The following is a 26,602-nucleotide window of genomic DNA, read 5'->3' as shown; positions in this document are numbered from 1 at the left end:
AAACAGATAGAGTCTTAAGAAACAATGAAAAACAAAGGGTAGCTGTTGCAAGACAAAAGCGATGATTGGTAGATGGCAAATCCTTTATAAGCAGAAAACTTCAAATCCAGAAAAATACAGACAATATTCATCCAAGATAAAAAAAATATATATATTTTTTATCTTGGATGAATATTGTCTGTATTTTTCTGGATTTGGAATTTTCTGCTTATAAAGGATTTACCATCTACCAAGCGTCGCTTTTGTCTTGCAACAGCTGCCCTTTGTTTTTTATTTCAATCTCTCTAGTTGTTATTTCATCCCCTTTCATATCCTGCACCTTTAAACTTCTTATTCTCTCTTTTACTTCTATCCATTTAGCATCTTTGTTATGTTCCACAGGATCTTCATAGATACTTCTCCAAAATGTATCTACTTCCTCTTTTTTTGGCGGTTTATCTATTCCTTTTACCTTATTTCCCAGTTCTCTATAAAACTTTTTTGGGTCATCAATAATTTGTTTATTTTGTGTTTTTCCCTTATATTTATCTTTGTATCTTCTAAGTCTTTCCATCTGTTTTGTAATTTTTAGTTTGTTATCTCCAATAGTGCATAATAGATCCTGGTCTGTTCTAATACCATGCATTGCTTTTATCAAATCTATCTTTCTTAATATTTTCATTGATCTATTCCCTCTTCTATAATCTTCTAACAATACTTGTCTTAGCTGCTTTATAGTTTTCTCTATTCAATATTTCCATGATGGTATTCGCTGTTGCCCCCTCTTTTCCCTTGCTACCCTATGTTCCTGTGATAGAACTTTATCAGTTATTAATTTAGCAGCACAGTAATATATTCTGTTTACTTCTATTATATTGCATGGGTCTTTATGGACAGTGGTAATTACTGTGTTCATTTGTTTTATCAAGCTTCTGACTTTTGCGGTTTTATTAACCTTCTGCAATCTATTTCTCTCATTGATCTTGATATATCTATCTTTGTCTATTAAATCAAGCAGCTCATCTCTTAACTCCTTTTCCTCCATACTGAGGGCACTTCCCTTGTTTTCCATTTTCTGTGGGCATTCTCTAGAAAGTTTTATAGCATCTTCCTGTGGCACATTCTCTTCAATTTCATCCTGTGTTGTCTATTGTTCTGTCATATCGGAACTCACTCTCCTATCACTCCTCAACATTGACTGCATCAGAGTTTCCACAGTTTCCTGTTTCTTTCCTTGCTGTCGAGCTTCAAATTAATGTTTATACTGGTTTCTTGTGAAAGACTCCAAAATATCTTGATATGGCACCTGACCAGTTACTTCCTGTTCCACTGAATTCCTCTTAATTTGGATATCCATTGCTCTATCCTGTTGTGGTGCACTCTGCATTTGATTTTCTACACTGAATCCTTTCCTTTGCAGCTGCTCCATTACTTCAATTTCTATTTCTTTGACTTCTCCATTACTCATCTATTTTTCTATGTTTCCTCTTAGTCTTCTTATTTTTTGTATTGTAAAGTTTTCCATATCCCGATTCCTTTGCCTAGATATTTTTTTCAAATATCTTTGGTGCTGCTCTTTTTGTATTAATTAATTTTACTTTCTCCTTTGCATAAATATTACACCATATTACATATTACATCTCTTTTCCTTTCCCTTGTCCATATTTCTTCTTCACATGTCTCCTGGTCTTCTTGCTTTTCTGTATTCTGGGGACATACTCCAGCATACTGTGATGTAGTCTGTCTTAGACCTTCTACATTAAATCCTTCACTTTGCAGGCACTCCATAACTTCAGCTTCTATTTCTTTAACCTTTACTTTACTAATAGTCTTTTCTACATTATGTTTTTGTGTTATTAATCTTTTTATTGTGAAATTTTCCATATCTGGATGACTTTGCCTGTATTTCTCTTCAAACAATTTGAGACTGCCTTCTCTATATTAGTTAACTTAGCATTCTCCTTTGCATAAATATTGCACCATATCAAATCTTTCTTTCCCATGTCCATATCTCTTTTTTAGCTTTTTTAAATATCTCTAAGTTTTGTTGTTTATATTTTTCCACTTCCTCAAAGACTTCTTTTTCCAAAGAGATCAAAGTTTCTTGATCTATACACTGTTTTTTTTTGTTATGGTTTAAGCAGTTGACCTCCAAACCAATTATTTTACATTAGAAATGTTTGTGGTGTAGACTCTTCTGTCAGGGGAATATAGCCTACACCCTTCTGAGCTGGAAATTGCTGGTTGAATGCTTATTGTGTTTATTATTCTGAAAGTGTCTTAGTTCTAGTTTAAGCACTTCTGTTCCAGACCACTTAGTTCACACTAGGAAAGTTTGTTGGCTATACTCTTGTTGGAGTATTCTACTGCATTGCTGCTTTATTTAAAATGTTATTCTTTTGTGATTGTGATTTTCTGCACTTTTGATTTCTGGAACTTCTGCATTTTATAGTATAGGCTCAATTCAGGTTTGCTGAATCTAGACCATGTGGTATCATTTGAGCACTAAAACCAGCCCCTTTACCTTAAGAATGTACCCTTGTGGCAGAACTGTGCAGCCAAGAACCCATCTAACTTAGAGATTGCTGGAATAAGGCTCACTGTTGGCCTTTCCTTGTTTTACTTCTTTAAAATAATTTAATTTCACTTGTATTCCAGCATTGTGTTTTGGGGTGTTTGCACTCAGTTTACAGCAGCTACTCAGAGCTTGCACTGCTGCCCTGCAAGTAACGCAGGTGTGTGAAACATTGACATGTTTTTGTAACCCTAGCCCTCCATAGAATAGACACATTTTGTTAGTCTTACACGAAAACTTGGTTCATTTAGCCCACTCCCCACTAGTTAATACATTATGTACCTTCCATAATGGATGGATAGTTTCCCACTATGTCTCCAGGCAGCCTGGTTTACATGGGCATCCTGAGGAAAAATAGAAATTGCCTCATTTATACTGACAACCAGTTACTGCTAAAACAAATTAATACAGCATGTGAGAGCCGCATCTATACTATGAATTTGGAATTGATTCTCTCACATAACAACAAACCAGATGTCAAACATGTAGTCAGCACATGAAATTCACTTGTTGCACATATGCTCACAACACATAAACTCACATAGGCAAAGGTACTTGCTAGAAATCTAACTAAAGATCAGGACCTCTCAAGTGCAAACCTACTGCACATAGTGCAGACTCAATAGAATCCACTACACATAATAATACACACACCAGTGTCTCAGCCAATAAGGCCTTCAGGCAAAACACCTCAAAACCAAATGTATTGTTCATAAGCAACTCCATAGTGAGACACACAGATGTCCCCCTCACCGGGATGGACAAGGAGAAGGTCACAGTCAGCTTGCCTGTCAGGTGCCAGGGTCCATCAGATCACGCATGCACTCAAGTCTCTTAACATCAAGTACCATTATGACTCTGTCATAGTCCATGTTGCAGTAAATCACTGGAGACATACATCACTGTACTATATGAAGGTGTTTGCCTCCCCATAGTGGCCTTTTTAGGAAATGTCAGAAGAACTAAACTCTCAATGTAAAAGAATCCATCAGAGACAAACTGAAGGTTATGCTGCTTAATGCAAGAGGTGTAAATCAGAAACTACACTCAGTGGAAAAATTCCTTACCTTGCAAGATACCCATGTATGTGCACTTACACAAACATGGTTCAAGGGTGCAGAGAGCACCCTGGTCATGCAAGGGTACAATGCCTTCCACACATTTGCACAACAAAATGAGCATGAAAGAACCAAAGGCAGAGATGTATACATCTTCATTAAAGACAAATACACAACAAGGCTGATCAAAGAGTATGACTCTGCAGCACTACTCCAAGTCCAACTAATTATATGTAAAACCCCATTCCATATCATTGATACCTACAGGCCCCCCACCATGAACCACAAGGACCATTCTACCTACCTGGACCTAACTGAGTCATTCACTAGACAGCAAAACACCTTGGTCATGTGTTTCAACTACCCTTCCATCAATTTAGAATCATATATGTGCGCAAACATACTCACCCTAAGGTTCCTAGACTTTGTTAATACACATGCTGCATAACAAATAGTCTGCACCCCACAAGGGGCTTAAATGTCCTAGACTTAGTACTGACCAACATAGTGGTTCACTGTACTAACACTGTGTGTTACCCACCCTGGTCTGGTCAGATCACAGTTCAGTCTCATTCACATTCACAATCATGCTCAACACTCCCAAACAATAGAAAGGATGAAACATTTCGCCAAGGCAAATCATAGACTTCTAATCGATGCCATAAAGAGTTGCAACCCCCCTGCTACCACTGTCAACAATAACTACTATACAGAGATGTAAACAAATGGCCTGTATAAACAACTACATAAAGGTATAGAGTTGGCTGAATGTGAACAGATAAAACCAGGTCCCTCGCAAAAAACAAGCAACCCTGGTGGGCATCAGGCACACATAGATTACACATCAAGTGGAAACAAGTAATATCTATCAAGTGGAAACAAGTAATATCTAAAGACAATAGGGAACTGTCTCAGCAGAGGAAGGACAGCCTCCACACCTTGAACAAGGAAATTAGCTATCATGAAAAGTCTTCTAAAGCCACATACAAGCCTGAAGTAGCATCCCTAGCTAAAGATAATCAGGAGGCATTCTTTAGCTATATCAGACATCTAAAAGAGAAGGCCCAGCTTTGTGCCCAGCTAGTAGTGGATAGTACTACACATACTGGCCCTAAGGACATTGCCAACTTGCTACCAGACAGTTTGGAGCAAACTTCACTCACCTTGTCCTCACTAGACATACCCCAAAACATACTTGTCACCAGTCCTCTACCTAGTAACCTCCTATGAACCTAAGGTGATACTTGCCTGAGCTCCAGGCCAGTGTCTGATCCTGGCCTGGTGGGATGGTTGTATATGCAACAGTCTGATATAGCTAATTATATCAGCATTGTATGTTGAGCATATGGTGATAACAGTGTCCTGCATGCTGATGTAAAAGGGTCTCTGTAATGTCAAGTAACATCTGTCATACACACATGCACACACACACGCACACACCAAACCCCCCATTTGACTTCAGTGAGAATGTAACTCCTCCCACCTAAGTACTCAGACTACAGAACCCAATACTTAATGCAAGTGCCATGGCTCAAGTCTGACTTAGAGTCATAACTCTCACCTGTACAGATTTTTGCAAAATGTGCAGATTTTTGCCTCTTGGTTTTGGTCTATCTGGCAAATCACTGACACATTTTTCAGGGGTGAAATCAGAAAATAATGACAGGCATTTGAGATTCAGACCTTCTACCTCTTAAAAAATTATGCTAATGGAAAACCTGTTATTCTATCAACTTTCTAAGTTTGTAAGAGTAACATTTAAAAATTGGCACTATTTTTGAGCCTTTGTCCCCCCATCATTTATGGCTTTGTCCAGATTTCTTGCACTAAAAAGTTGAAAGGTATGCTTGGAGTGTGTCAAGACAAACACTTTATAGATGATGACATCAGCAGTGTCTGTTGAGGATGTGAAGAAAATGAAAATACTGTCATCTGTGTTAGCATGTCTGGCAGGAGAATTCTGTATATTTTCAGATTAACTTGCATTGTATGCCAGCATGTCTAATTGTGAATATGTAAATAAGTTTTAAAAGTTGAATATTTCCCTGTATAAAGAGAATGTTTAAAGAATATGTCAGTGCTTGATACATTTCCAATTGCACAAGTTTGTGAGGGACATTGTAAAATACTGTGGAGAGTCAGCTGAACAGTAAGTTATGTCATTAGACTGTTCCTAGTTGCTAGGTGAATGATTGCAAAGCTGACTGACAGAAAAAATAACTTTTTCAAACAGCTGTTTTTTTTTTTTTTTTTTTAAATAAGACAGTTGAGGCTGCAGTTTGTCATGTACTGAGAAGTTTGTCAAGTGCTGAGCAGTTTATGAAGTATAGTCAGTTACAGTACTGTGCAGTCAGTGGACAGCCATGAAAGAGAACTCACCAAAAATGGTAAGCCTGCCTTTTGCATTGCTATTATGTGTCAGATTAGATCAGGGACAGTATTCTTTAGTTAGACAAGGAAAGCTTAGTTATTAAGGTAGAGCTTTTCTAGAATAATGGACTCTTATTCTGCAGTTTAATTTTACATTTCTGGTGAGTGAGTTGTGTTGTTTATTGAAAGCTATTGATTTACATTCTTGTAATCATTTTACTTATTATTAAATGTTTTTAATTGCCTTATATTGTGGCTGGAAATCAGTGTTTTTCTTTAAAGATTAGAGAGTGCATCTACATGTTTGATACTCCCCAGGTTACCTTGAAGACCTGGTCATGTATGGTCATAGATATCATTTATTTTGATATTTAATTTTAATAATTGGATACCACTTTAGAAGAGCATGAAGACACTCTGATTGATAGCAATGTTACAGTATTATTTTGCGGAAGGGGTACAGTTGGAAATCTGTGTCAGGCTTTCCCAGAGGTGTTTGGATATGTGAGATTTAAATTTACTTTGAGTGTGAGTGTATCAGAAGTCTTAAACTGGGACACATTGCTCTGAAGTGTGTAATAAGGAGTTGCATTTAGGGTGGACAGAGGTATATACTGCAGTCCCAGGAAAATAGACCATGTTCTGGCTGTGCTCTTACAGGAAAGTTATGAAATATTACTCATTTTTAAGTGACAGTCTCATACTGGAGTCGGTAGTAAGGACTGAAGCTCCTTTGTTACTGACCAAGGATAGTGATGAACACCATTTAAATGTGGCAGTCTGGTGGGTTACAGCCAGATGTCAAATTAATTGTTGCCAGCATTGTGGGATTTTTAATCTGATTCCAGTAGCCTGTGGGTAGCTGTCATTAAGGTGTGTACCCTTGACAGGCACATGGTAAACATTCAAAATTTCAATCTACCACAGTTTTATTTATTTATTTTTTAAGTTCGATAGTCAGGGATAGCAGGCACGGATGTCAGCAGAAAATTTTGGCAAGCTGACAAAGATCCAGTTGGCTAAGGAGTGTGAAGCCGGAGGATTTGTGCATGCCAGTCTGACCAAGGAAGCAATGATATCAGTCTTGGTTGCAGCCACAGCACAGACCAGCCATTCAGGTGATATCCAGTTTGATATTGATGGTGTGCAGCTTGCCAAGATGGGACAGTCCACATTTTCTTCAGAGGACCTGAAGATCCATCTAAAGTTTAGGAGATTGAAACTGGAGGCCATGGAGCAAATGCTAAAAAGTGAATGCGACATCTAGACACTGAGGAGAGACTGCACCTGGAAACTAAAGAGTGAATTGTGACATCTAGACACTGAGGAGAGACTGCACCTGGAGACCCAATGTTTAGAGGCTGAGGAGAAGCAGCGCCAATATGAACTGGAGACTAAATGGCTGGAGATCGAAGAGAGACTGAGGTGTTCAGAAGCTGAGGGCAATGAGAGACAGTGTGAGGAGAATGAGAGACAGCACCGGCATGGAAGTGGAGCTTCTTACCCTTCAAGAGGGTCGTGAAGGTAATGGGGAAGGGAATAACTGGACCCCAGTCTCTGTACAGGTCAGTAAACCTTTTCTTCAGTACAATGGTGGGGATGACTTTGTTAGTTTTATTCATATTTCTGAGAGGGTATGTAGACAATATGATGTTGACCTTGAGCTATGGGTTTGGCTCCTGACTCCCATACTCCATATTAAAGCTGTTCAGGCTGTAGCAATGTTAAATGATGTAGATTGTTTGAATTATGATAAAATGAAATGTTGCTTGATTGATTGTTTTAAACTAACACCTGAAGCTTAGAGAAAAAAGTTTTGTGAACACAGACAAAAGGCAGATGAAAGTCTACAGTGTTTATATTGCTGACTTAAGTACTTACTTTCACAGATGGGTGAGTGGGTGTCAGGGCACCACTTTTGAGGGACTGGCAGATATTTTGGTGAGGGAACAAGCCCTCAGTACTTTGCCTGATGATGTGAGAGCCTGGTTAGCAAACCACAATTGCAACCCTGCAGAGGAGTTGGGGATAAAAGGGGATATCTACTTGGCAAACAGAGCACCACTGCGTAGGACAGAGATACCCAGTGCTGTACATGGAAATAAGGGAACCCATGGGGGGCAGTCTAAACCACTCTAACAGAGTACACTAGCAACAGGGGAAACTAATAATCCAAGTGCATGGTTAGGGATTAGATGTTTCAAGTATAACCAGAGGGAACACATAGCAGTCAAATGTCTATCAAGGCAAGGTGAGAAACAAAAGGTGAGGGAGCCAGTAAGTGGTGATGACAAACTGCCAGTGGTAAGTTGTTTAGAAACAACAACTAGGGTGCCAAATTATCACCAAAATTTATATCCAATCTTAGTAGATGGTAAACAGGTAAAAGCTAAGAGGGACACAGCTTCTGATATAACCACTGTGAGGCCTGCAGTGGTTAGAGAAGAGCAGTACTTGCTTGGGCAGTCCACTCCAGTCAGAGTGTTGGGAGGGACCCCATTCTAAATACCTTTGGCTAGGGTTCATCTTGACTGGGAGGGTGGAAGAGGAAGCAAGTAAGTAGGTGTGTCTGAGGATAGTCCTGCAGATGTCCTGATAGGGAATGACTTTGATGATACAGTACCTTGTGTACATGTAGTGACACGCAGTAAGGCTTGGAGAAAGGCATGTAGGTCCAGTAGTCTGAGAGAGACCCAGAAAGATTTCATACCTGAAGCTGGGACTGGTATGGTGGCTGTTTCAGAGAAGGTGCTATCTGGTAGCAGTAAGTCTGAATGTGAGTCACAGCTGCTGTTGGGTACTGATGTTCCCTTGGACACACTGACTGTGAGGACAGAGGTGAGTGTTGGTACCCAGAGTGACAGTGAGGAGCAGCTGTTGGATGTTACTAAGCTGTGGAAGAGGAGTTTGTGTTTGAGAATATTCCTGCAGATGTTCTAATAGGGAATGACTATGATGATGCAGTGCTGTGTGTGCATGCAGTGGCACATAGTCAGGCTGGGAGACAGGCATGTAGGTCCAGAAGTCTGGGAGAAAAACAGACAGATCTCATACCTGAAGCTCAGACTAGCATGGTGGCTGTTTCAGAGAAGGAGCTGTTCTGTAGCAGTAAGTCTGACAGTGAGCCACAGTTGCTGGGAGATACTGATATCCCCTTGAACATGGTAACTGCAGGATGGAGGTGAGTGATAGTACTCAGAGTGACAGTGAGGTACAGCTGTCAGAAGATACTAGGCTTCCTGCAGAAGGGGAGCTTGGGAGGTTTGCAAATGTGGAGTTGAGACAGGCTCAACTTACAGACCCTGCAGTACAAAGCTTGAGGGAGATAGTTAAAGAAGGACCTGAGGCTCAAGGAAGAGGGGAGTCTGTATAAAGGAACAAATGTTTGTTGTATAAAGAGTGGACTCCTAAAAGTGGGTTGGAAGGAGATGTAGTAGGGAAGCTAGTAGACCCTATAGCCTACCATCTGTCCCTTCTAGCTATATTCCAGGATATTCCTTGGGAAGGGGATATTAAGGCAGAGAAAGAAGGTTTGTTGTATAGAAAGTTGACTCCTAAGGGAAGTTGAGGTAATGCAGCAGTTGATACAGCCTAGACCCTACCGTCTGACACTTCTAGCTAAAGTTCCTAATATTCTTTTTGCAGGTGATAGTGATATAGAAAATGTGGCAAGTGCTTTGCTAGAAATTCTCAGCAGAGTAAATTTTCCATGGGAAATACTGACTGACAAAGATGACAACTTCATGTCAGGTCTACTGACATGTCTGTGGAAGTTTAGTGGGGTAAAACATTTAAAGAAAATTCCCTACCATCCCCAGACTAATGGTCTTGTATAGAGATTAAACCCTATATTGGTGACTATGCTACAGGTATTTGCAGTCCAAGATGTTAGGGAGATCTTGGATAGATTAAGCAGAGCAGGATTGACTATTAAACCCAATAAGTGTCAAGTGGGAATGGCAGAGGTCACTTACTTAGGACACAGAGTGGGAAGTGGCAAACTTAGGCCAGGACCTGTCAAGGTGGAAGCTATTCAAGCATGGCCAGTTCCTGTTACTAAGAAACAAGTGAGAGGATTTCTAGGGACAGCAGGGTACTATAGCAAATTTTTGCCCATTTAAGTATCATAGCTGCACCCTTTACAGACCTAATTACGAAAAATAAACTGGACAAGGTAGTGTGGACCATAGATTGTGAAAAGGTATTCCAAAAACCAAAAGAGATTTTGGGAGGACCCCTTTGTTAGCCAGCCTAGATTACAATGAAGAATTTATTATACAGGAAGAAACTTCAAATTATGGGGTGAGGGCTGTGCTCAGCCAAGTTTCCTAAGCAGCAGAACAGTATCCAGTGGCTTATCTGAGCCATAGACTTCAACCAAGAGAAGAGTATTATGCAGCTGTGGGGAAAACGTGTTTGGCCATAGTGTGGGCATTGCAAGTGCTGCAGCTCTATCTTTATGGAAGTAAATTCACTGTACTCACAGATCATAACCCTCTAAAATGGCTTCTTAGTGTCAGTAAGCAAAATGCTGAGTTACTGAGGTGGAATCTAGGCTTGCAAGCATATGATATCACCATACAACATTGCAGTGTGGTTAGCAATGTCAATGCAGATGGATTAACCAGGAGAAAAGTGGGTTAATATTCCCAGGTAGACCCATTTTTCTTAAGTGTTGGCTTTCAAGGGTCACTTGAAAATCATGCTTGAGTCATATGGAGGGAGAGAAATGTGAAGTAAATGAAAACGCCGTCATCTATGTTAGAATGTCTGACAGGAGATTTGTGTATATTTTCAGATTAACTTCTATTGTATGCCAGCATGTCTAATTGTGAATATGTAAATACATTTTAAAAGTTGAGTATTTCCCTGTATAAACAGAATGTTTAAAGAATATGTCGGTGTTTGAAACATTTCTACTTGTGCGTGTTTGTGAGGGACATTCTAAAGTAGTTTGGAGAATTAGCTGAACAGTAAGTGATGTCTTTAGAATATTCCTGGTTACTAGTTGAATATTTAAACAGCTGGTTGACAGAAAAAAGAACTTTTTCAAATAGCTGACTGTTTATTTTTTTTTAAATTAAGACAGTTGAGACTGTAGTTTGTCAAGTGCTGAGCAGTTTGTCAGGTACAATCAGTTACAGTGCTGTGCAGTCAGTGGACCCCCATGAAAGAGAACTCACCAAAAACTGTAAGTCTGCCTTTTGTCTTGCTGTTATGTGTTAGATTAGACCAGGACAGTATTCTTTAGTTAGATTAGGAAAGCTTAGTTATTAAGGTAGAGTTTTTCTAGAACAATGGAGTCTTATCCTGCAGTTTAATTTTACATTTCTGTTGATTGAGTTCTGGTGTTTATTGAAAGCTAATAATTTACATTCTTGTAATCATTTTACTTATTATTAAATGTTTTTCATTACTTTACACTGTGGCTGGAAATCAATGTTTTTCTTTAAAGATTAGAGAGTGCTTTTACCTGTTTGATCCTCCCCATGTCACCTTGAAGGTCTGGTTGCTTATGGTCAAAGCTATCATTTATTTTGATATTTAATTTTCATAATTGTACACCCCTTTAGATGGGCATGAAGACACTCTGATTGGTGGCAATGTTACTGTATTATTTTGGGAAAGGGACATAGTTGGAAATATGTGCCAGGCTTTCCCAGAAGTGTTTGTATGTATAAGATTTAAATGTACTTTGAGTGGGAGTGTATCAGAAGTCTTAAACGGGGACACATTACTCTGAAGTCCATAATAAGGAGTTGCATTTAGGGTGGAGAGGTATATAGTCCAGTCTCAGGAAAATAGAGTGTGTTCTGGCTGTGTTCTTAGGGGAAAGTTGTGAAATCTTACTCCTGTTTTACAGCCTCATATTGAATTCAGTAGTGAGGACTGAAGCTCCTTAGTTACTAACCCAGGATAGTAAGGGGCATTATTTAATTGGTGGCAGTCTGGTGGGTTATAGCCAGATGTCACAGAGGACAAGATAACAGTGGCCCAAAGGTTGCTGTAAAAGGCTCACTGTAAAGTCCAGTAACAGCTCACACACAAACCAACCCCTCCCCCCTTTGAGTGGGTTGAGAGCAGAACCCTTACCTATCTAAGTACACACACTACAGAAAACAGTACTCAATGCACACTCCATGGCTCAAGTCTGATTTTGTCATGACTGCAGCTGAAGATGATATTGGCAGGCCATATGGGAGACAAAAGATTGGGAGGCCTTCATGAAATGGATATGTAGGCTTGTACAATTCTCAAATACTTAGCCAGATATGCCATTGAAAAAGTAATTGTAAGATACACACTTACATTCTTCTGTGTAGACACATGCAGATACACACATGCACACACACACACTCACACACAGTTGACTGCAGTGAGAATAGAACCCTTATCTATCTAAGTACACAGACTACAGAACATAGTACGTGTTGCACAAGTCATAGCATAAGTCTGATTTTGTCAGGAGTGCAGATGAACTTATAGTACATGACATGGACAGGCCATGTGGGTGAAAAGAGGTTGGGAGGCTTGCAGGAAATGGATGTGTAAGACTCTGCAAGTCTTAAACATCTAGTAAGCTATGCCATTGGAGAGGTAACTGTGGGATACACACTTCTGCTCTTCTGTGTATACACACACACACACACACACACATACACACACACACACACACACACACACACACACACACACACACACACACACACACACACAGTTGACTGCAGTGAGAATATAACCCCCACCTATCTATGTACACAGGCTACAGAACACTATATGTATCGCACATGCCACAGTACAGTTCTGATTTCAATAGGACTGCAGGTGAACGTATAGTAGATGACATTGGCAGGCCATATGGGAGACTAGAGGATGGGAGACCTGCATGAAATGGATGTGCAGGCTTGTGCAAGTCTAAAAAAACTGCCAAGTCATCTTATTGGAGAAGTAACTGTGAGATACACACTTCTGTTCTTCTGTGTAGACAAACACAAACACCCAGTTGACATCAGTGAGAATAGAATCCCTGCCTATCTAAGACTATAGAACAGAAGACTTATTGCAAACACCACCACACAATTATGATTTTAAAAAGACTGCATTTGAATGTATAGTAGATGACATCAACAGGCCATGTGGGAGACAAGAGGTTGGGAGGCCTGCATAGGTTCATTGCTTCATAGTGTCATCTGAGGCTTATAGCCTATAAGCAGTGAGCTGTTTGGAAGCCTAGCTGTGTAACAGTACAAGTAGCCTGACTGAGCATACATGGCTGTTTGACTTTTGCAGAGCAAGACTATGAGCACCACCAAGTGGCCCTGTCCACGAGTGAGCACACAACATTATGTATAACACTTTGTGTTGCTGTTGATATATGTGTGGAAAAAGTAATGAGAAACCAGGGTCGTAATGCTTGTTTGGCGTGGTATGGAGAACAAATAGATGTATCGTAAATATACGGTATATAGTTATATTGTGCCCTTAGTTTGCAATGTTTCCATATGTAGCTTTATGTCATACAAAGGAAGTGAAAAATAAACATCAATGATAAAATATTATATATACAATTCCATAGCACAACGAACATTGCATTTGTGCACTGGTTAATAAAGTGTACACACATGCAAGATAGGCTTGTTTGCACACAGGGAAGGAGTGTGCAAATGCGAGTCACATTGCTCATGCTTGCTGCTATACCATAGCCCCATCTGTACTCCAGGACAGCTTTTTTGCAATAGCTAAGAGCATTAATTGAATGTATCCATTTTCTATTTTGGGTGCCTGCTTTCAAGGAAACATTTTTCCCCTGTTTCCACAATGTTGCACTTTGTGCAAACAAGATAAGCTTAACCAAATGTTTTTTTGGGAAATGGCACATCACACAAAACTGGAATTAAAAGTAGACACATAATAAAATATACTAAAACTAAAGAGCACATGCACAACATCTGTTAAAGCACAATAAACCTTGATAGTACACATTGCAAATGTCTACATATGTCAGGATTTGAACCCTCATACCAATACAACTTCAGAAAACAGGAGAGATGCCCCAGTCCTCTTGGCCACACAAACAACTTTGCATCAGCAAAATGAAAAGTCATTCTTCATACAACCAATTGCATCAGAATGTACACTGCTATCAAACGATCAGCTGTGATTTGTACATTTAATTCTCTTTACTATATTTGGACATAGAGCTATTAGTGACCACACAGCCTGTCATAATTATGCTTACAAATATACATCTCTGTGTTACCTTTTTGTGTTTCTTGATCATTTATCAGTTTTCTAACACATGCAGTATGTAAGCCATTCTATATCATTAGCCTTAACATGTGAGAGGATAGTAACTGGGAATAATATGATATGCAGTTGCCAACAAATTAAATTCAGGTTGGATGGCATAAACACACATATATTGTCCTTTTGGGGGGTAGCAGAGCTAAGTAAATGTTATGGCATGAACAAGGGTACACTTCTCTTTTGGGGGAGACAAAGCTCAGTTACTGTTATGACACAAACAAGTCTGAAGTCTGAAACTGCAATATCATCACTTTCTAATGCCTGTCTTTAATGATTTACAGGTACAAAGGTATGGTCCTAAACTGAGGCCATGCAGGGAACATCAGAATTCTTCAGAGGTATAACTGTGTGAATCGTTCATACCTGAGGCCTACTAATTACTAATGGACAAATATAAGTAAAATAAGTGTCTGGTGGCACATGTTAAGGTACTTTCTGTAGAAATCCAACACTATTTACTTGCTTACTGTACCAAGTTAGGAAATACAAAGATATGCCCTCATATTATTAAACAATACTCTCTAGGTTCAGGGCTTACCTTGCAAATGCAGCAGATAACAATCATTTAGTGCAAGGCTGACTCTGTCTGATGTAAGCAGTATGCAACCAATACATGGGGAGGTAAAGGTTGTGTGAGTTGTCTAGCATCAATTTTGCTATATGTATTTGAGTAGGGGAACGTATTAGGTCCCTAGATGGTCAGTGAATGTGCTATGCATTGTCTCTTAGCCAAAGCAAGGGCATATTGAGCATGCCTACTTCTGCCTACAGGGACAGCAGCTGGGGGTTCCTCCCCTGAGTCATCCTCTGACTGTGGCTGTGGTGATCTAGGCATTGGTGGGGAGATGTGAGTCCCTTCCCCTTGCTGATCCTGCTGAAGCTATTGCTGCAGGATCAGATTGTGGAGCATAGCACATACTGTGTATATTTGTGTGCATGTGCATGGATTATACTGTAGAGCTCTACCAGCTATATCTAGGCACTGGAACCGTGACTTCAGAAGCCCAAACACATGCTCTGTGATGTTTCTAGTTTAAGTGTGTGCCTCATTATGGCATTCTTCCATGGGTGTGTGTAAATTTCTGATGGCTATCACAGTCATGGTTCCAGGGCATAGCCAGCATCCCTCAGTAAAGGGCCCTGAGGTATGTCACTCCTTAGCAAACATCTGATACAGCTGTGATGAGTGCCAGAGATGGGAGTCATGATAATTGCCAGGGTTGCCAGCACACATTTTCAAGATAATTCCCCAGGCATTACACACAACTTGTCAGTTGATAGAGTGGTAACCCTTGAGGTTAATGCAGATTCTACTCTGCTCACCAGGTGATGCCTTTATGTGTACATGACTGCAATGTATTGCACCCAGTACTTCAAAGTAGTGCGCTACATGGTAAAACAGTTCAATATTGCTGACACTCTCTTCAGAAGTACAGGGGAAAAATATGTGCACACTGGCATGTATGAGCATAGCATCCAAAAATTGTTGGAGGATCCTGGAGGCTGATGCCTGTGACACACTCATTATGTCCCCAGTTGGCCTTTGAAAGGTACCAGTAGCTAAGATACTAAGGACTACACATACCTTAGTTTCCACTGAGATGGGTTCTCCTCGGTTGGCTCTGGCTCTGGGTTGAGGGTGGCAGAGTTTACTAAATTATTGTAATATATCCCTATCCACCCTGTAGAGCTCTACAATCTCCAGTTCATGTAGCTCCTGGAAGGTTACCCTGGGCCTGAACACTCTTCTCCTTCTTGGCCTGGACCTATTGTCAGCAGCACCAGCAGCATTTGCTTCAGCCTCTAGCACATGCAGATGCAGACTAGCTTCAGCAGCCCCTAGCATTGTGTCAGTTAAAATGTCCTTGTTTCTACTCCAATGGCTAAGGATAAAGAAAAAAAACAGGATGTAAGCTACATGGATACTTTATGCATTGTTGTATAACTGCACCATTTTGGATTAGTTGATTAACATGCAATTCACCAGTTTATGCTATAACTTGCATCTATTAAACACACCTGTTACTTACTCATTAGTGTGCTATGCATACCTTCACACACCTCCGTGCACCTTCACATAAATAGGCAAAAATTGATATTTCCTCCCTTCTTGGAATATCCGCAAATATGGACCATGAAAAGTGAATGAAAGGTTGCGCACTCTGGAATTGAACCCCGGACCATCTATATTCCACCTCTAATACATACATGTGTGGCCACAGGAATAGTAACATAACAATACAGTGAAACCTACCACTCTTTCCTCTCTTTCTTGTGGCTTTGCTAAGTGCCGTATCATGCAAACAATGGTAAAAGTAATTAAATAAATAAATAAAAGCTACCCTGGACAGAGTCAATACATTTTAACAAAAAGATAATGAGGATGACACAGAACTTGGAAATTGTGCACAGCGTACATGCACTTTCACCCTTCACAGCCTTACATATTCACCTCTGCAAGTGTAACCTGACACATACCTCTGATGTCAGTATTCACTGCTGCCATGCATTCGACACGAAAACTGTGAAAGTGCCTGCATGAAGTGAACATCCCTACACGGTTAGTCTTTTTTGAGATTCAACAATTCTAATGAGTTTTGACCTCATTTACATCTTCACCATGCTGACAGCCCAGACTCTACATGGTTAGTAACCGTGTAGGCAGGGAAACTACACGGGAGTCCAATGTTGTAACAGAGAAATACTGTAATCCATCAGCTACATCCTGCATATGCTTACATTAGAGTACAATACACTGTTTCATGGAGGATTACACATTTTAGCAGCCTGCATTACTTACAAGTATATTTTTCATTTGGGTGTGAGGATGCAAAGCTGCATTTATGTCATGGCCCATAAATTACATTATTATGATTGTTACACTGATTTTCTAGCATCCATCCTGTGTAATTAGGTCAGAATATGTGTGGTGTTACATGTTAAGGGCAGTTCTGTACAAATATAAGAGCTTTTACTTGTTCTTGTTTCCATGTAGACTCCTTTTCGTGGCTGTATTCAGAAAGTTTTGGAATACACAGCCAACATGAGCACAGAGCCTACACAGTTGCTTTAGAGGTTGTTGAATCAGTCCACCATGTTGATTTGCTTCATTAGCATAACATTCAGCTACTTATGCTGTAATTTGCATGCCCTGAAAGTTTCTGTATTTGTGTGTGAGTGCACGCTGCTGCACGCTGCTGCATGGACTTTACTGAATCTAAAACTTTTCTCACCTGTGTGCACATCTTGCTGTGACATGCACATGGTAAACATTATTGTGTAATCTTTATTGAATCCCCCTGTTGGTGTTTTTTGTGCAGCCCACTTTTATTATATTTGGCCTTGGAAGCTCCTCTTTGTCTCAACTTGCCAAAATTATGGAAAAGTGCATGCACAACCAACTAATGCTCTATCTAACCCAAAATAAACTACTCACAGACTCTCAACATGGATTCAGACCCCCATCATAGTACAACCACTGCCCTCCTCTCTTTTACTGAAAACATTAATCTTAACCAGAATAATAAAAAAATATCCTCCGCTCTCTTCCTGGACCTATCGAAAGCCTTCGATATGGTAAACCATCAGTTACTTCTATATACATTAAAAACCCTGTATCTAGATACTCCAGCCCTTGACTGGTTTCAAGCTTACCTCACTGGGAGACAACAAGCAGTAATGTGGCAAAACAAGCTCTCCTGCCTACTACCAAATACCATAGGAGTTCCTCAAGGTTCCATATTAGGACCTCTCCTCTTTTCAGTCTTCATAAACGACATCCAAACAGTCATCCCTGAAGCCACCTGCATTCAATATGCAGATGACTCGACTATAATATGTTCCAATGCCTCTCTTGCAAATCTACTAACTACCACCCAACATAGCTTCACCAAAGTCGAAAACTGGCTTGCCAACCATCTCCTGATCTTAAATTCAAACAAAACCAAGTTACTTCTCTTCTACCCAACCACTAGATCTCCGACTGAAAACTTCACTATAAAATCCAATAATGGGACCATCATCTCCCCAGACACCTATACAAAGCTATTAGGAGTAAACATTGACAATAAACTCAGATTTGATATACATATCAACCAAGCCATTAAGTCAGTCAACAAGAAACTTGGGACCCTATATAGAATTAAAGCCTTCCTTACCCCGAATGCCAGGGCAGCCACAGCCCGTTCACACCTTCTCTCTACCCTACTATATGCCTCTCCTGTCCTCACTCACCTTAACAAATCTGATCTGGCCAAGCTCTCATCCTGCTATAATCACATTGCCAGGTTCGTTACAGGCCTACCCTACAGAACACACCACTGTACTAACCTGAAAAATCTTGGATGGATAGAATTCCCACACCTTCTTCACCAGTCCCAACTCATAGAGGCCTTCAAAATCCTTAAACAACCTGAGAATACCCCAGCACTAAAAAACTTAATGACTCCCTACTCCAATCTAAGCTGCCTTCGCTCAGCAAACAGACTCCTTGTCCAAACAACTAAATCTCTCAACCTAGGTGGTGACGCGCTATTTGCCAACACCACTGGTAAAATATGGAACTCTCTCCCAAATAACATCATGCTTGCAACTTCTCTAAGTCAATTCAAAAATAGTCTAAAACTCCACTTCAAGTCACACTGGCTATGTCCTTGCTCAAACCCAGACTAGCTCATTGCCATTAACTAAAACATAAACAACTAGCTAAGATGATAAGTACTTTGTATACTGTGATAAAGAAATATGTATCCTGTCTAACTCTGTCATTATACTGCCTACCGTCCTTGCTAATATGTTATTAATGTTACATTTGTAGTAATCTCAGAAATAGTAATGGCAGTCTTGTACTTGTATGTAAATAGCCTATGTTTTTGTTAAGTTCTTTCAGCTCATTTACTGTACCTAATTATCAATGTAACTCTGTTGGAGCTTTTCTCATAGGTTCATAGGTTCATAGGTTTATACTAGGCTAACTGCCCTAGGGCATTTATAAGCCTAGCCCAAAGTTATGTGGCTTACGCTGCCCCTTATGTTAGAAATACTGTGCCCATTAGTTTGTTTTACCTCTGTCCAGTAGTGACACAGAGATGATTCCCGGGGTAAACCTACGATCTCCCATCCACCGGTCAAGATTTCTCTTGAACAGAGCCAGCGAGGTGCTCTGCCTCACATAGACCGGGATTTTATTCCACAGCATGGGGAGTCTTTGGGTGATAAATCTATCCCTCCAGCACGTCCTATTTATATCCATGCTAAGGTTTAAGTCTCTTGCTCTAGTGGTTTTGGTGGATTTGTTTTTTTTGAGGTGGAGCATGTCCATTAATTCCGGGTTGGTCATGGCCTTGTATGTCAGGCACAGGTCACCTCTGAGCAGATGGTATGCAACTGAATAGAGTTGGAGTTTCTTCAGTCTGGCAGCATATGACAGGTTTTGGAGTCCCTTTATCCTTTTGGTGAGGAACTTTTGGGGTCTCTCCAATTGCTGCAGGTGTCAGGTGAGATACATCACGAATGGGGCATTGTACTCGATCATTGGTCTGATAAGTGAAGAGTACAGGGGAACAATGACCTCACTTGATCTGGATGTGAATCCCTTCATGATCAGGTGGGCAATGTAGAAGGTCTTTCAAACCACTTTAGCAACGTGAGTGTCAAACGAGAGGTCACTGTCAACCTGGGTCCCCAGGTCCCTGATAACCTCTTCTGTGCTTAGTGGGTTGCCACCTATATGGTAGCTTGGGGTTACCTTGTTTTTCCCGAAGGGTATGACTATACACTTTTTTGCGTTTAACTTCAGGCCATGGCTCTGGCACCAGCTATCAGTTTCCGTGAGACCCCTCTGAAGGATGTCTGCGTCCGATGTACTATCCACTATGGCACCCAGTTTGCAGTCATCCGCAAACTTTGTCAGCCATAGTCCTCCTATGTTTGCCTGTACTTCTGAGAAGTAGATGCCGAACAATAGGGGATCAAGGACTGAGCCCTGTGGGACTCCACTTGTAACTGGCTTGGAGTCTGACATGGCTCCAGCAACTCTAACCCTGTGGGTTCTGTCCTTTAGCCAGTTTGCAGCCCATCTTGTGACATATGGGTTTACATTTAAGCTGGTAAGTTTCTCTATAATACCCGAGTGGGGTATTGTGTCAAAAGCTTTTGCAAGGTCAAGGTAGGCTGTATGGACTGCCTTTCCCTCATCAATGGCCTTGGTGACTGTTTCGAAGAAGTCGACCAAGTTCAAAAGGCAAGATCTGCCCTTGACAAAGCCAAACTGGGTTGGGTCCAAGGTCTGCAGGTCCCCTATGTCCTTGTTTATGAGTTCCATTATGATCCTCTCCATAGCTTTGCAGACCAGGCTTGTTAAGCTTATGGGGCGGTAATTACCAGGGTCCGTAGAGGCACCGCCTTTGTGGAGTGGGACCACAGTTGCCGTACGCCACTCCTTGGGCACATATCCTGTGGTGAGGCTAAGATTAAACAGCTGCCTTATGTGTGGGTTTAGTTCTTCATTAAGTTCATGTAGCACACAGCCAGGGACCCCATCCGGTCCCATTGACGCTGTGTTTTTAGCTTTAGAGAGAGCAGCTTTCACCTGCGCATTTGAGATGTCTGGGAGGCTACACTCAGTTGGGATAGTTATCTCTCCTTTTGGGGGGGGGTGAAGTTTGCGCTGAACCTGTCTGCCAGTATGTTGGCAATGTCTGTGGGTTCAGTGATTTTTGTATCATTTTGGACTAATTCTGAGCATATCTGTGAGTTTCCACCCAGGTTTCTGACATAGCTGAAGAAGGCCTTATGATTGTCTTTTGAATCTATGGCAATTTTTCTCTCAAAGTTGGCCTTGGATGATTTTATGAGGGATCGTAGTTTCTTGCTAGTGCTGATCAAAGATGCCTTCCCTTTTTGGGATTTTGCTCTATCATGTAATAGCTTTCTCCTCTTATTGTAAAGTTTGTTTATGGCTGGGGTCCACCAGACTGGACGTTTGCCCTTGGTGGAAAGAGTCTTGGTTTTATTTGGGATTGCCTGATCCATGCAGTCCTGAAGGTGTTCATAGAAGGTTCATAGGTTCATAGGTTCATAGGTTCATACTAGGCTATCTGCCCTAGGGCATTTATAAGCCTAGCCAGAGTGTGTGTGGCTTTCACCACCCCTTAGGATGAGAATACTATATCCATTAGTTTGCTGTGCCTCTGTCCAGCAGTGATACAGAGATGATTCCCGGAGTAAACCTACAATCTCCCATCCACTCGTCAAGATTTCTCTTGAACAGAGTCAGTGAGGGGCTCTGCCTCACATGGACTGGGATTCTGTTCCATAGAGTAGGGAGTCTCTGGGTGATGAATCTTTCCCTCCAGCACGTCCTATTTATATCCGTGTTGAGGTTTAAGTCTCTTGCTCTCGTGGCTCTGGTGGATTTGGATTTTTTGAGGTGGAGCATGTCCATTAATTCCGGGTTGGACATGACCTTGTATGTCAGGCACAGATCACCTCTGAGCAAACGGTATGCGACTGAATAGAGCTGGAGTTTCTTCAGTCGGGCATCGTATGACATATGTTTGAGCCCCTTTATCCTTTTGGTGAGGAACTTTTGGGGTCTTTCCAACTGCTGCAGGTGTCGGGTAAGGTACATTCCGAATGGGGCGTTGTACTCAATCATTGGTCTGATAAGTGAAGAGTACAGGGGTACAATGACCTCTCCTGATCTGGATGTGAATCCCTTCATGATCAGGTGGGCAATGTAGAAGGTCTTCCTAACCACTTTGGCAATGTGAGTGTCAAAGAGAGGTTACTGTCAACTTGGGTCCCCAGGTCCCTGATAACTTCTTCCGTGTTTAATGGATTACCACCTATGTGGTAATTAGGGGTTACCTTGTTTTTCCCAAAGGGTATGACTATACATTTTTTGGCATTTAGCTTAAGGCCATGGCTCTGGCATCAGTTATCCATTTCTATGAGACCTTTCTGGAGGATGTCTGTGTCTGATGGAGTGTCAATTATGGTGCCCAGTTTGCAGTCATCTGCAAATTTTGTCAGCCACAATCCCCCCATGTTTGCCTGCACTTCAGAAAAATAAATGCCGAACAAGAGGGAGCCCAGGACTGAGCCCTGTGGGACACCGCCGTGACCGGCTTAGAGTCTGACATGGCACCAGCAACTCTAACCCTGTGTGTTCTGTCCTTGAGCCAGTTTGCAACCCATCTTGTGACATATGGGTTTACATCTAAGCTGGTGAGCTTTTCTATGATGCCCGAGTGGGGTATTGTGTCGAACGCTTTTGCTAGGTCAAGGTAGGCTGTGTGAACTGCCTTACCCTCATCAATGGCCTTAGTGACTGTTTCAAAAAGGTCGACCAAGTTCAAGAGGCAGGATCTGCCCTTGACAAAGCCAAATTGGGTAGGATCCAGTGTCTGTAGGTCCCCAATGTCTTTATTTATGAGTTCCATTATGATCCTCTCCATAGCTTTGCAGACAAGGCTCGTCAAGTTTATGGGGCGGTAATTTCCAGGGTCCGTAGAAGCACCGCCTTTGTGGAGTGGGACCACAGTTGCCGTACGCCATTCTTTGGAGCACGTATCCTGTAGTAAGGCTAAGATTAAACAGCAGCCTTATGTGTGGGTTTAGTTCCTCATTGAGTTCGTGTAGCACACAGCCAGGGACACCGTCCGGTCCCAATGATGCTGTGTTTTTTGCTTTAGAGAGAGCAGCTCTCACCTGGGCATCTGAGATGTTTGGGAAGCTAGACTCTGGTGGGATAGATATTTCTCCTTTTGGGGGGGAGGGAGGGGAGAAATTTGCACTGAACCTGTCTGCCAGTATGTTGGCAATGTCTGTGGGTTCAGTGATTTTTTTATCATTTTGGACTAATTCTGAGCATATCTGGGAGTTTCCACCCAGGTTTCTAACATAGCTAAAGAAGGCTTTATGATGTCTTTTGTGTCATTAGCGATTTTTCTCTCAAAGTTGGCCTTGGATGATTTTATGAGTGATCGTAGTTTTTTGCTAGTATTGATCAGAGATGCCTTCCCTTTTAGGGATTTTGCTCTGTCATGTAGTAGCTTTCTACTCTTGTTGTAGAGTTTGTTTATGGCTGGAGTCCACCAGACCGGGCACCTGCCTTTGGTGGAAAGGGTCTTAATTTTATTAGGGATTGCTTGATCCATACATTCCTGGAGGTGCTCGTAGAAGGCATTTGTAAGGGTTTCAGCAGCGTGGGTTGTGGTTTCCACTGGCTCGGGGGCCTTGAAGGATACCACTCCAGTCTTAAGAAGTGTGAAGTTTGCTTTTGAGAAGTTCTTCACTGTGGTCTTTTTTGCTGGGGCTGGGGGCGGGATGTGGATCTCCAGTGAGATTAATTTATGGTCTGATCTCACCAATGAGGGATATACTTCTGGTGTGGAGCATTTTGTCCCCATGTTTGTGATGATCAGGTCTAGTATATTTTCTCCTCTTGTGGGAATGGTGACTAGTTGTTCCATAGCATTTGAGTTTATGAACTCAAGGAACCTTTGGGCTAGGGTGTTGGGGCTTGAGTAATGTTCCCAGTCTATGTTTGGGTAGTTGAAGTCACCCAATATGATGGTGTTTGGAGAGACATTCATACTCTCCAGTGTCTTCAGGAAGGCTGTGTGGGTTTCCTGAGTTTGAGAAGGTGGTCTGTAGCATGTTACAAACTGTAGGGCAGTTTTACCTATGGTTAATTGCACCTGGATGGTCTCCGATGCTTCGTACATTGCCACTAACCTGGAGGTGTGGGTATCCTTTATGAATATGGATACTCCCCCTCCTTTTGTGGTTCGGTCTGGATTTTGGGGCCGGAACGCATGATATGAGGTATAACCTGATAGTGCTGGGGTGCTCTCAGGAGCCTTGAACCAAGTTTCAGTCACAGCACAGACATCGATGTTCTCCATACTGAGGAGGGCTTCGAGGGCATGCATCTTGAGGTTCAGACTTCTGGCATTGAGCAGTATTACCCTTAGTTTTTCATCATTTTTATTTTCTAGGGCGGTAGGTTTATCATTTGAGCCTTGCCTAAAAAAGGCACTATGGGGGTGGCAAGAGCCTTTGCCAATATCCAGAAGCCCAGGGGTGACAGGTGCAAGCCATCCCTTGCGAAGCAGCGTGGCTTGTCAAGCATGTCATCCCAGGCAGACAGACATTGGATCCCCTTAGAATGACACCAGTAATTAAGCCAATTATTAAAGCTGATCATTTTGTCTCTGTATTGTGGCATCATTCTTGGTGAGGGTAGGATACTGCTCAGGGTCAGGGTCATACCAGCCTGGGCTACATAATCTGAGAGCTCCTCTATGTCTCTTTTCATGTAGTCCAGGGAGGTGCGTCTCAGGTCGTTCACACCGGCATGGACAATGACTGAGTCATACTTGTACTTGCTGTGGAGTGACCTGAGTGCTTGTGTTATGTGGCGGATTCTAGCGCCTGACAGGCAGCTTACTGTGATCTTTTCCTTGTTCAGTCTGGTGAGTGGGACGTCAGTGTGTCTGACTATGGAGTCACCTATAACAAGTGTGTCTGGCATTGTGTTTGGCCTTAAGGGCTGTGACTGTTTAGCACACTGACTTTGAGAACTATGTGTTGCATGTCTTATGTCTTGAGGTGGCAGTTGCTTGGGTGTCTGCTTTGGAGGCCACTGTAGTTTTGGTAGATTTTTGATCAGTGCCTCCGAGTATGTCTTTGTGTGTTTATGTGTTTGTTTTGCAGTTGTGATAGTTCTATGTGAAACTGGGTTTGTGGTGTGCGTGGTTTCCTTCTCCTCCTGTCTGGTCTTGCCAGTCCTGAGTTGAGAGAGCTCAGCCTCCAGTTTGGCTATATAGTTGCATCTCTCACATGTATTTGTGTTTTGTGGGAGAAGGAGTGGGTTGTCTGTGTACATGAGGCAATTGTAACATTGCCTCAAGATGCCCAGGTTTACCAGCTGAACAGGAGAGGACGCTAGCAACTGACCCTTCGACATGCTAGAAAAAGTGATAAAGTTTGCTGAGTAACTGAGTCAGAAGGGACCTATAGGGAAATGGGTACTCAAGGGGATTCTAGGCTAATGTAGTACTTTGTTTAGTATACAAGTACTTTACATATATAAAAATGCTTTAGGAGCAAGTGCTGAGCTTTACCTATATAAAAATGCTTTAAGAGCAAGTGCTGAGCTTTTGAGATAGAGAATAGACTGTTTAGATTGCAAGTAGAGAAGTTCTAAGGGAAAAATTGAAAAGCAGACTTTACGGAGCCAGAAATAGTTTAACCTTGTTTAACCGGCACTGCCCGATGGTGCTCTATGGGCAACTCCGCACTAAATCACGCAAAAGCGCGCTAAAGTGGGCTTTATAGCAGGGGGTTGAAAAGAGCTAGGAATTGACCCAAAATGGCCAATAGACTACAAGTTTCTGGCTGGAACCACTGCTCTATGGACAAATAGGCTGCTCAGTGCTCCCCACTCCCACTGGTGAACAAAGAAGCTTCCCTTTATCCAAATAAGGATATGGAATAGCACAGGAACCAAGCCAAAGCCCAGAGATCAGCAAACTCTGAAGACTGGACTATTCTAGTTCAGTAAGGCGGGAAAACAAGATTTTTTTTTTTTTTGTTTTTTTCTTTTTTGCAGAAAACAGAGGAAAAACAGACAGTAAATGCTATAAATGCTTTTAAACGGCTAGCGCACTTGAGTGTGTTAGCCTACAGGTAAAATTAAACAACAAATAACTTTTTTAAAAGTGCAAAACAGTTAATCAACACAAAACAGTTTAAATAGAATGCTGAGCTGTATAAACAGGCGAAAATGCAGTCGCTAAGCAGTAAATAATCAAAAAGCCAGAAAAAAATACTTAAATCAGGAAAAAGTCACTCTTTTGCTCTCTGCTGCTTGTAGAACTCTGCAGGACACCACGAGGAGCTGTGCTGAGTTGAATACAAGTGAAAAAGCTCGCTAAAGCGGGCTTTATTACAGGGGGCTGAAAAGAGCTAGGAATTGACCCAAAATGGCCAATAGACTACAAGTTTCTGGCTGGAACCACACCTCTAGGGAGAAACAGGCCGCTCAGTGCTCCCCACTCCCACTGGTGAACAAAGACGCTTCCTTTTATCCAAATAAGGATATGGAATAGCACAGGAACCAAGACAAAGCCCAGAGGTCAGAAAACTCTGAAGACTGGACTATTCTAGTTCAGTAAGGCGGGAAAACAAGATTTTCTTTTTTTTTTTTTTTTTCTTTTTTGCAGAAAACAGAAGAAAAACAGACAGTAAATGCTATAAATGCTTTTAAACGGCTAGCGCACTTGAGTGTGTTAGCCTACAGGTA

This window comes from Protopterus annectens, chromosome 10.part0 (assembly GCF_019279795.1).
Source record: "Protopterus annectens isolate FY-2018-M chromosome 10.part0, PAN1.0, whole genome shotgun sequence".
NCBI classification, from domain to species: Eukaryota; Metazoa; Chordata; order Ceratodontiformes; family Protopteridae; genus Protopterus; species Protopterus annectens.
Note: the sequence above shows the minus strand (reverse complement) of the source record.